This window comes from Molothrus aeneus, chromosome Z, assembly GCF_037042795.1.
Source record: "Molothrus aeneus isolate 106 chromosome Z, BPBGC_Maene_1.0, whole genome shotgun sequence".
NCBI lineage: Eukaryota > Metazoa > Chordata > Aves > Passeriformes > Icteridae > Molothrus > Molothrus aeneus.
Genome location: NC_089680.1, coordinates 24,821,989 through 24,832,439, shown reverse-complemented (window position 1 = coordinate 24,832,439; position 10,451 = coordinate 24,821,989). Strand labels below are relative to the sequence as shown.

Sequence of the window (10,451 nt, the reverse complement as noted above, 5' to 3'; positions counted from 1 at the left end):
TAGAGGCACTGGCCTTCACACAAAAATTTATTCTATGAGTGAGTTTCATAATATTAGCATTTGATAAGCAAAACAGTGATGAATATTGGCTAACGTGATGACTGGCTAGGTGGAGAGCCGTGATATGTTTATCTTGGCTGTATCAAGGCTTTCAATACTGTCTTTCATAGTATCCTTATAAACATGCTGATTAAGTATCAGATGGATGAATGGACAGTGGATTTAAAAAAGGACTGCCAGGTAAAAAAAAAAAAGGTTGTGAACAGAGGCACAACGTCCAGCTTGAGGCCAGTCCCTAGTGGTACAGCCTGGAGACTGATACTGAATCCAAAATGACCTGGATAAGAAGAGAGGGAATCCTTAGCAAATTTGAATATTGAATAAAATGGGGAAGAGGGACTCATACTCCATGGCTATGTTGCCATTTAGAGGGTTCTGGACAAACTGGTGAAATGGGTTAGGAAAAACATCACAAAAAAATCACAGTTTTTCATATTTCACTGTTTTCTGGGAAAAAAAATCAACTGCTTCAGACTAATAACCTCAGTTTATTCTGTTTATCCCTGCTCCAGCCATTCTTGTAAGACTCAAAGCCACTTCTGAGAAGTCTTTAATATAGCTAACGTAAGCTACATGAATCATGACATATGGCTAAGCAGAAATGCTACCCCGCCTCCCTACATTCTTTCCTCCCTTTCTTTTCCTTCTGATATACAAGAAGACTTAACTATTCTACTCTCTGTGGAACATAAAGTTTGCTACAATACCAAATGGTACAGCAGATTTCTGAAGTGAATTATCTGAATTTGCTATAATAAATAGACTTTACAGATCTCAGGATCATAGCTATTAAAAAAAATCACATCCAGATGATATAAATCTTGAATCGCAAGGTCAAAAGTCTTGCTCAGTAATGGAAATGTGAAAAATATTTACAATCAATCACTCTCTCACATACCCCTCTCAAATGAGCTGGGATATAAAGTATTACATTACACCATGTTTCAAACCAGCTTTTTTTTTTAATACTATATTCTCAGTAATTTGATCTACAAACACAGACTATGATTAGATTTTTGTACAGGGTAACAGGATAATATAACAGCATCATGCCACAAACAAAACCACCTTAACCAGAGTGTTCAGTTTAAACTATTGCATATTTTGGCACTGTTAAGAAAATAACACCTATAGGAACCTCTTGTCAGAGGTTTCTCTGATTCTAGGTATTTTCCCTGGCATTATATTAGGGTATCTTACGTTTGCCATTTTTCTATTAATAGCTTCTGCTGACACTTACAGTCCAGAGCAATAATGTTTCAAACAGCTAGCAACAATGGTAGAAGCATGCTGTTGAAAGATGTTAACAAAAAATCAGTGCAGCAATTTTTAAAGAAAATATCAAGGCTCAAATCTAGATTTTCGTATTCATTTAGACAAGACTTTAATGAGGACTTACCTGATATATTTTCTAGTGGAAAAAGTGACTTTTAAAAAGTATTTCCAAGCCTTGAAAAACATAACTAGCAAACAAACAAACAAAAATTACTTCCAACGCAATATGGTGGACTGCAAATGTGACTAAAAATTTCAGACTTAAACAAAGATGGAAGAAACCTTTGCAATTTATCCGTGCAAAACCAAGCTACTTTTCCCTGAAATCTTGAGCTGACAAATTACAGTTTTTAGCAGTAATATTAGCTGTAATATATAAGGTTCAAGATTTTAAAACAAGGTATTTCAACAATAAATTTTCTTATAGTCTCTTCAGATTTTCAGATGTATGACTGAAGTACTTCCAATGCTGATAAACATGGCTGTGTGGAAATGGCTCAGATTCTTCTCCTCTTAACATCTTCCGCAGTCCCTTTTGCACTGACTGAAGCAGTACACCTCTCATGAGCAGTACATACTCATGAGAATTCACTGGAATTTGTTAAAAAAAAAACAAAAAGAAACCACAAAAAAACCCCAGAACTTACGATTTATTCTCTCCTACATCTAAATCTTCCACGTTGCTGTAAAGCTTGGTGAAGAAAAGGCAATCAATGGTTACCCTAAAAAGTTGGTAAGTAATTTTAATATTTAGATTTCAGTAATACTTAAGGTGAAATTATATTGGACCTCCATTTGGCCGCATTCTCTGTGCAGAGAAAAACCCTATTTTTGCCTTTGTGAAATACCATTTCTGCAGGCTCTCCACTACTGGTCTTAGTTAGACAAATGAAATGTCAGAGACAAATTATATACATACAACTTATATAAGTACATAACAGACATAAAGTGTCTTCTTTTATCAGGCAGACTTTATTTATTTATTTATTTACTTATTTATTCACTTACTCACTTACTTTTTTACATATTTGGTTCTGTGCTAGAGAAGTGGCTAAGGAGGTGAAAGAACATTTTACCAGCACATCACTGTCAAACCATGAATGGGTTTCAGTCAAACTGTTAAGGCAATAAATGCCCTAAATCCTTCCCCTGAAGTGTTGAAAATCTGAAAAGAAAATGAAGAGCATCAGTATGACCTGAAGTTAATGCTTTGAAACAGAATTAAAAAAGAAATCTGTGTTTAAGTGGAAATGCATCTGAGGCAACAAAAACTAACATCAGCAACTCACAGGCGAATGTCACAGCCTGCAGATACATTGACAGTAGTACAGACAAAAATGTTAGGCATAGTATACCTGGTAAGTCTACTAATCTTAAAAAGTACCCAGAGCCCTGTTCAGCTTCTCATTCAAAACTACATGAGAATAGTTCAAAAATTTTCATGCACAAATTTTATGTTTTAAGCTGTCTGTTTAGATGGGCAATGTTAATCACTTTGCCTACAAATTCTACTTTTGCTTTCATATTGCAATTATAATGTTGTACATTATTGCTGTTTTATTCTAAATATATTTATTGGAATTTAGGTAATCAACAGAATTTAAAACAGCAACTGTAGGAGCAACAGAAACAGAAATTTTGTAGTCCGTCTGTTTATGAATATAAGCAACCAATTGTTTATGAAACAAATCAAGAAACCCCTGTGAGATAAGTCATATGACTTAGCCCAACATCCATGCTAGTGCATTAGCAGAGGAGCAATTATGCTTCTTTTTTAAGAGTACTATAGTAGTTTACAGTAACAGCCCATGTGAATCCAGTATTATTCTGTAGGTTTCTTGTTTTGATTGGCATAATCCCTAACAGCACCTTTTACTTCTTGGTACAATGAAAAATGACAAGAGTGACTTTTTTGAGGCACAATTATCTCAAGTCATAAAACTGCACACATTATAGCATCTTCAGGGAATAGCTGCACTACTGTATCACCTTCTGAAGACATACATTTAGCATGGGAATATTTATTTAAAATACTCTTTAACTCTCAGTCTTCTTTATTACACCTTTGACATACATCAGCTAGAAAATACTGAGACCACAAAATGAATATCTAAAAGAATATGATAAATACTTCTCAATAAACTTGGAAGATTGAAAAGTCATTTAGTATGCAAAGAAGACAGGGGTTTTTAACTACTATGGCTGTTATGGTAAAATCAAAACCTAGTAGTATAAAATTTATTGATTCATAAAGGCCTTTTTCCCTTAAAGGCCACCCTAAATACTATACTCATAAATAGCTGCTTGATCTTCAAGCTTTTTCTCTGGCATCTCTTCCTTTTCTTTCATAATTTTCTGATTCTGCATTTTCCAGCAGTCATGCCCTATACAAAAACAATGCAGTTATCCTCCAGTTGTTTTAATTTTCTAAGTGTGTTTCTGCTGATGAAACCCAGTCCTTGGAGTACTGAAGTGTATATTCTTATTAGTACAACTTCAACAATGAATACTACAAATTTTCCAAAAAGCATTGAGCAGCTAATCTCAAGATTTCACATAAATCATAAAATATGACATTTTACTGCAGTAATCCACAGTTTAAAAAGAACAAAAGAACAGTAATATTTCTTTGAAATTCTATGGCATCTAAATAGAAATACTAAATATTGCTAAACTTAAAGATTTTTTAAAAAGCAACAAACCTGTCTTCTTGCCAAAGACATAATGGGCTATTCTATTTATAAGCTTTTCAAAAACCGTGCCTGCCTAGTTGTTATGTGTGTCACAAATGTCAATGACCATAGCCTTACAAATCTTTCAGTCAGAGCAGTATTATCATTAGCTTACAGATGAAGATCATCTGAATAATCACAATTGTTAAAAGCTGTCTGCATTTATTTATAAATAAATGCAACATGTGCAACATGAGAGGAGGTTGGGTGTATTCCAGAAGAGGTGGTGAGGAATATCTGACATTGACACTAGGCAAATCCCTGGAACCATTGCTAGGTCAAGAAAATTACTCAAGAGTGATGCTAGCCCAGTATTTAAATATCAAAACTCACTGAATTCTCTGGCCCTTAAAGCAAGCCTGGTAAACTGTATTCCTAAGGAGACATTTCTAGAGTTTCATTTATACGCCTTTTGCTCCAATTTCCTATTAGTGCAACCTTTATCTCAGAGTCTTCTCTGTTCCTGCTCCATGGTGAACTATTCTTGTGCACTGGTCAGGTAATGAACAGCCATCTCCCCATGGGAACAGTGCCTATGGCTGGAAAAGAAGAAAAATAAATCTAAGGTAGCTTACATGTCTCAGAGAGCCAGGGACTTAAGCTAATTACAAGCTGAACTGCTGTATGTGCACTTTTGAAGCGCCTGCCCATTTGATTGAAAATTTCTATCAAATTAATCTGAGAAGTATTTATTTTGTGCACTTTAAGAACAAATACTTGGCAATGAAAAATACAGGATAAAATTTCTTGTGTTGAGGGTATATGCCTGATCTTAACCAAAGCTATAGTATAAGCATACCCAAAGTGGGCCACAAGGTTATCACAGTGCAAGAAATTTAAACTTCATTACATTTTATGAGTTTTAGTCCAGAGATTTCATAGTCTTTCACAGAGAGATTTTTTTTAATGGCTATTTAGATTATTTTTGTGTGAGAAAATATGCCAGCTCCAGATCCTCCTTTATGACATAATCCGGGCATATAGCACATTCAGGTATTCTGGTGTTGTGCAACAGCTTTGTATGCCACCTGTCATCCAGTAATACACAATTCTGCTTAAACTATTAATATTTTGTGTGGGACCAAATGCATCCACAGACATAATAAATACAATACACTTAAATATAAAGGAAGTCTTACACTGATTTATGGAGACAGAGTAAGGCTTAAAAAATTCTCAAAATTATTTTTATTTTTTGGAACATGAAGACAGAAATAGACAAGGAAAAGTGGGGTATTATTAGAGTTTGGATTGTTATAGTCTAGATAATTAGAGTATGGAGGACAAAGCAAATAAATGTTAGAAGAGAAAGAATAAAAGATATGATGTAAAGAGATTGCTTGGGAAAATAACATTGCTTAAAGAATTCTCATATGTTCTTGGAACATAGGTCCAGAACTTAGCTTCCTAAGCTCCACAACTTGAGTAGCCATTTCTTACTGTTTAGACACAGCACCAGACTTTTGGGGGATTCATTTCAGATGTTTTGCTTCATTCTCTTGTCTTCACGCAGCTGCCGCATTTTATATTTCCTCAGGGTGAGACTCAGCAGAGCTCGTAAATGAGGTGAGTAGAGGCAAAATGAACAACCAAACCACCACAATACTTAGCAAAGCATAGTAAATCATCCAGTGTGGTATTTCTGAAAGAGTAAAGGATCTGCACCTAGGTGGATTTAGGGCAGCAGGAAGTTAGGTGTCCATCAACCCCCATCCGTGTATCACTAGCCCAGTTAATCACCACTTAGGAACTATTAGGCTGGACAGCATGAGCTCTGTCAATCACAGTGGGTACAATGTAGTGCTGAAAGTGGAGCAGTCACTAAGGATGGCCCTATTTCTAGCTAACTTATTTTGGCAGAATGTTTGTGTGCATCAACAGACTGAAATGTCAAGAGAGCTGAAGATGATGTGGGTGAACGTGAAAAACCAGAGAAGACTGCAGAGAAAAAGGAAGAAACCAGAATAAAAAATGAGCAAGTAAAATATAAGGAAGAGCAGAAGATTAAAGGTATGAATCAATGCTGTAAATAATATTAAAACAAAGACACAGGAAGTTTTCCACTAAGAATATATTTCAATTAGGTGTTAAAGGCAGGATAAGCATCAATAAAAATTGATCATTCAGCTTATTAAATTATTTGTGTCACAAGTGCCCTTTAATCACTTGTTATACCACCCAGTACTCTTCTGTAGTTTCTATAATACAAAAAGAGGGAAAGAGGCAATTGAAGTCCCAGGTGTGAATAATTTTGTACCCTATGATAAGACATGCACCCCACTGAAGCTGGCCATTAACAAGATCCACAGAGCTCATAACACTTAAATGCATATTCATATCTCTGTATGACTAACTAAAGCTCTAAATAATATTAATATAGATATTTTTCATGTTTACTAGGTGTTCCTGTTATACATAATTACTACCTTTTTTTCACTTTCACAAACACCTTAGGTTTGAGAAGTTTAATCCTGCTTCTGTGGTTTATCATAATTGAGTGTTTGTTTGTTTTTTCCTGGAGTAGAGGGCTCATTCTGAGTACATCTGTGCTTGATTACTATGCATCTGTACTTAGCACAACAAAGTAGAGAAGGTGCAACAGGCATGAACAATGGAAAACTCTTCAGGGTGCAGATGAAATATTCTGGACATCGGCACAAGTGTTGCCCCTTAATTTCTTTAAAAGATAATGGGAAATAGGTCTCTTCTCTCCCTAAACCAAAAATATTGTCAACAACTTAGTTATTTAAGGAGAGTGAAACATGCCAAAACGGCATGTTTACAGTAAGTAAATCAGCTCAGACCTCTCCATTTCTGTTGCTTATTCTGCATCAGTGCTTTGTTTTTCTTCTCTTTCTTATCATATAAAATGTTCAGAAAAAGCATGTAGCAGGTTTTTCAGTGGGTATATTGGTACAAATTGGTTAGCCAGTCCATGCAAAGAGATGTCATGGACATAGCAAATAATTCCTTTGTGGTAGAGACATAATGGAAAGATCTTGCAGAAGTAAAAGTTCTGAGTATGTAATGCTAATTGTAAATGGCAACATTATCTGGATATTGGTGTAATTTTATCCATAACTGATTTGACACTAGCAACCACCAAAACTACTTTTAATAATACTTTTAGCTGGCAGCAAAAATACTTTTAGCTGGCAGCTAGCTTCTGAAAAGTGACACACACAACTAGATGTCTCCTGTAAGACAGAGCAGAGTCCATTTATTTTCAGGTTCATGTCAATTGGCAACACAGCCACTGAAGAGTTTGGTTTGGAAGTCAGCATTAAAGGTCATCCAGTCCAACCACTTCCTGCAATGGGCAGGGATATCTTGAACCAGATCAGGTAACTCAGAGCCCTGTCTGAACTGACCTTAAATGGTTTTAGAGATGGGGTATTTAAGACCTCTCTGGGCACCCTGTAACAGTATTTTACCACCCTCATAATAAAAGACTTCTTCTATATATATTCCTTTGTAGTTTAAGGCGTTAATAGGAGACAACCTTGTCTCCTATTGCTACAGGCCCTGCTAAAGAAGCTTGACCCAATCTTTCTTATAATCCCCTTTTTCAGTGACAAAAGCATTCTCTCCTTTAGACAAAGCACCAGCTTTCTGAGCTTTTCTTCACAGGATATCTGTTCCAGCCCTCTGATTCATTTTTTGCCCTCCTCTGGACTCACGGCAACAGGTCCACACCTTCCTCTGTACTGATTCCAGACCTGGCAATAGTACTCCAGGTGGGGTCACATGAGAGCCGCCGAGGAGGAGCTGGTAGTTAGGAGCTAGGGGAGTTAACATAAAATCTTTACACAGGTTAGTAGCTATTTCGCTCTTTTAACGCTATTTTTAGCCTGATGTTAGCGGCCCGTGTAAGTTTCTGCAATGCTGTACAGCTTACCTACCAGGAGAAAATCTCCCAAACAGCTCCGGAGCGCTATGGTTCCCTGAGCACAGGCTGTCACACTCATAATCAGACTGTGTTTACAGGAGCAGCAGCGCTCTTGCATTTACACGCTACTGAGCGGCGGCCTGGAGAAGGCACAGGCGCCGCTGGGCTGGGGCCGGCACTCCCGGGCGGGCACTCCCAGGCTGGGGCCGGCGGGCGGGCATTCCCGGGAGGCACTCCCGAGCTGGGGCTGGCATTCCCGGGCGGGCACTCCCGGGCTGGGGCACTCGGGGCCCGCGGCACCCGCCCCGGGCGATTCCCGGCGCGGCGGCGCCACCTGGCGGCGCGGCGTGAGGCGAGGCGGGCGGGGCGCGGGCCCTGAGGGGGGCGCGGGCCGTGAGGGAGGCGCTGCCCCGGGCGCTGCCGCGGCCCGGCCCGGGTCTGCCGCCCCCAGCCGCCCGCACCACCCGGTCCCGGCCTTCGCCTTTTTGTTTCACCAGAGCATTACGTCATCTTTTTTTTCTCCACGTGGAGGTAGCCTTGATATAGTATTTAAAGATTCGCCCCGCTGATTAAAATTCCTTGTTTCTGTGCTCTTCTGTTCTGCTTTTATAGAAGCAGTGAATTCCAACGCTGAAATATGTCAAATGGGAGAGAGATTTCTGCCTGAAAGACACAACCGGCTTCATTTGCCATATTCAGTGAGCAAAATACATACTGTTGGCGCAACACACAAAAACAGAACAAAAGGTGGTTTGAGAGGTCCTTTGTTCTTTTCAGTCCTAAAGGAAAGCTTTGATAGGAAAAAATAAAATAAAAAAAAAACCACCTGCTATCACAGGTGTGAATTCACCTTAAGATAAGAACTGCACCAGACCCGTCTTATTTTAGTCCACAAACGCAAAAGTGCTGCTGGCTGACAGATTTGTTTCAGTGGTAGCATGTCTTTAACAAGGTTTTCGCTATCATCCCTGCAGTACAGCCAGGCAGGAACCATGATGGGCTCTATGGGAGAGAGGTGATGGGTAAAGCAAACACAGCTTCATGGATCTTTTAAAATGCTAGTTTTGTGAGTTACACATATTTATTGGCATTTTTAAAAAAGCAGCAAATACTACAATTCCTTTAAGGTTTTAATAGTGGTACACGAGAATTAAAGAAGAAAATAGACCTAGTTCCTTTTCCTTAGAAATATGATGTTACAGCTGGCGTTTTGATATATGCATTTCTGATTTCATGGCAGCATTATCTCCACTCATCATGCCTAATTTCTTCTGAAGTTTAAATCAGATTCTAACTTTAACCCTTTTGACTCTGAAAATTAAATACTAGGGAGAAAAAGACAATTTCATTTATGTTTAAAGCATTAGCAATTAAATTAGCTCAGAACTGTACAAATTCAGTGATAGAGTGCACATTTAATGATGGTTACAGTTACTTATATACCCATATACCTACATATATATATATATATATATATATATATATATATATATATATAAAATATATACACATACACACTACATATACACTGTAGAATATCTATTTGCCCATACAACTTTTACCTCTAGTCAGTAAGGTATAATCTACAAAATTAATCAGGGAGTGAAAGACTATAGCAGAAGTGCTAATTTGTCAGTAATACAGTGAGCTTCTAAAGATAGACTGTATCCTTGCTCACATCAGAAAACTCCAAGACATGGTTTCTACACAGACATTTAGTGATTCTTAATAGCATGATCTTATCACTTTAAGTTATTTGAGTAACTGGAAATTCAATTTTATCCTGCAGCAAAACCAAAATAAATATATAATTATATAAGCATATAAGTAAGGATAATAGTATTCCTTATAGATTGAAGTTTCTGGGAACTTTGGATAGGAAAATTGCAATGATTCATTTGAATTCAGTATAATGTTTTGTGTGAATTTAGCTTTATTTGAAATTGAAAAATTGACATAGTGTTTCAGGCCTTAATCAGTGCAACTAATAATGTGGCATTAAGGCTCTTAGGCTGAATCAAATTAAGAAACTACTAAGTTTTTTTTCAAGAAAAGTCTTCTTATGGCCCATCCTGAAAGTTTTAATTTTAGCATCACTTTCCTTCTTTTTTCCCCTAGCTTTCCATCTGGCCTCTTTTTCTGAGCTGAACCAGTAGCACGCTGTAGCAGAGGAGATACATCAAAACAGTGTATCCACTAAAAAAAGTTCCAGGGAGGTTTGTTCATAATTAAATGTCCATTGTTAAAAAGGTGGTCCTCTCCATCCACTATCCAATCTTGGCTTGTCCATCTTCTCTTTATCACTCTGCTCTATAGCAGCACCATTTAAACACTCATAGCTAAGCTGTGGGTAAAAAACAAATTGTTTGCATTGAAAATGACCAGACATAATATTGAATAATCAACATGAGAGAAGCAAAGCTTACTCTACTCCACTGAATCTGATTTAGCTTCTATGGTGACATATGATCTACAGCAGTCAGCTTTATCTGCTG

The 10,451-nt window shown here is 37.4% G+C and overlaps 1 long non-coding RNA gene across 1 annotated transcript; it reads right to left on the bottom strand.

Annotated features, from left to right (window-relative positions):
• Window positions 1-2,393: 2,393 nt before the first annotated feature.
• LOC136568760 (uncharacterized) lies at window positions 2,394-8,079 on the bottom strand. Its single transcript, XR_010785276.1, has 3 exons — window positions 7,970-8,079; window positions 4,506-4,606; window positions 2,394-2,500 (listed from the first exon to the last, which is right to left on the bottom strand). It is a non-coding gene; the product is annotated as an uncharacterized lncRNA (long non-coding RNA).
• Between the last annotated feature and the right edge of the window lie 2,372 nt (window positions 8,080-10,451).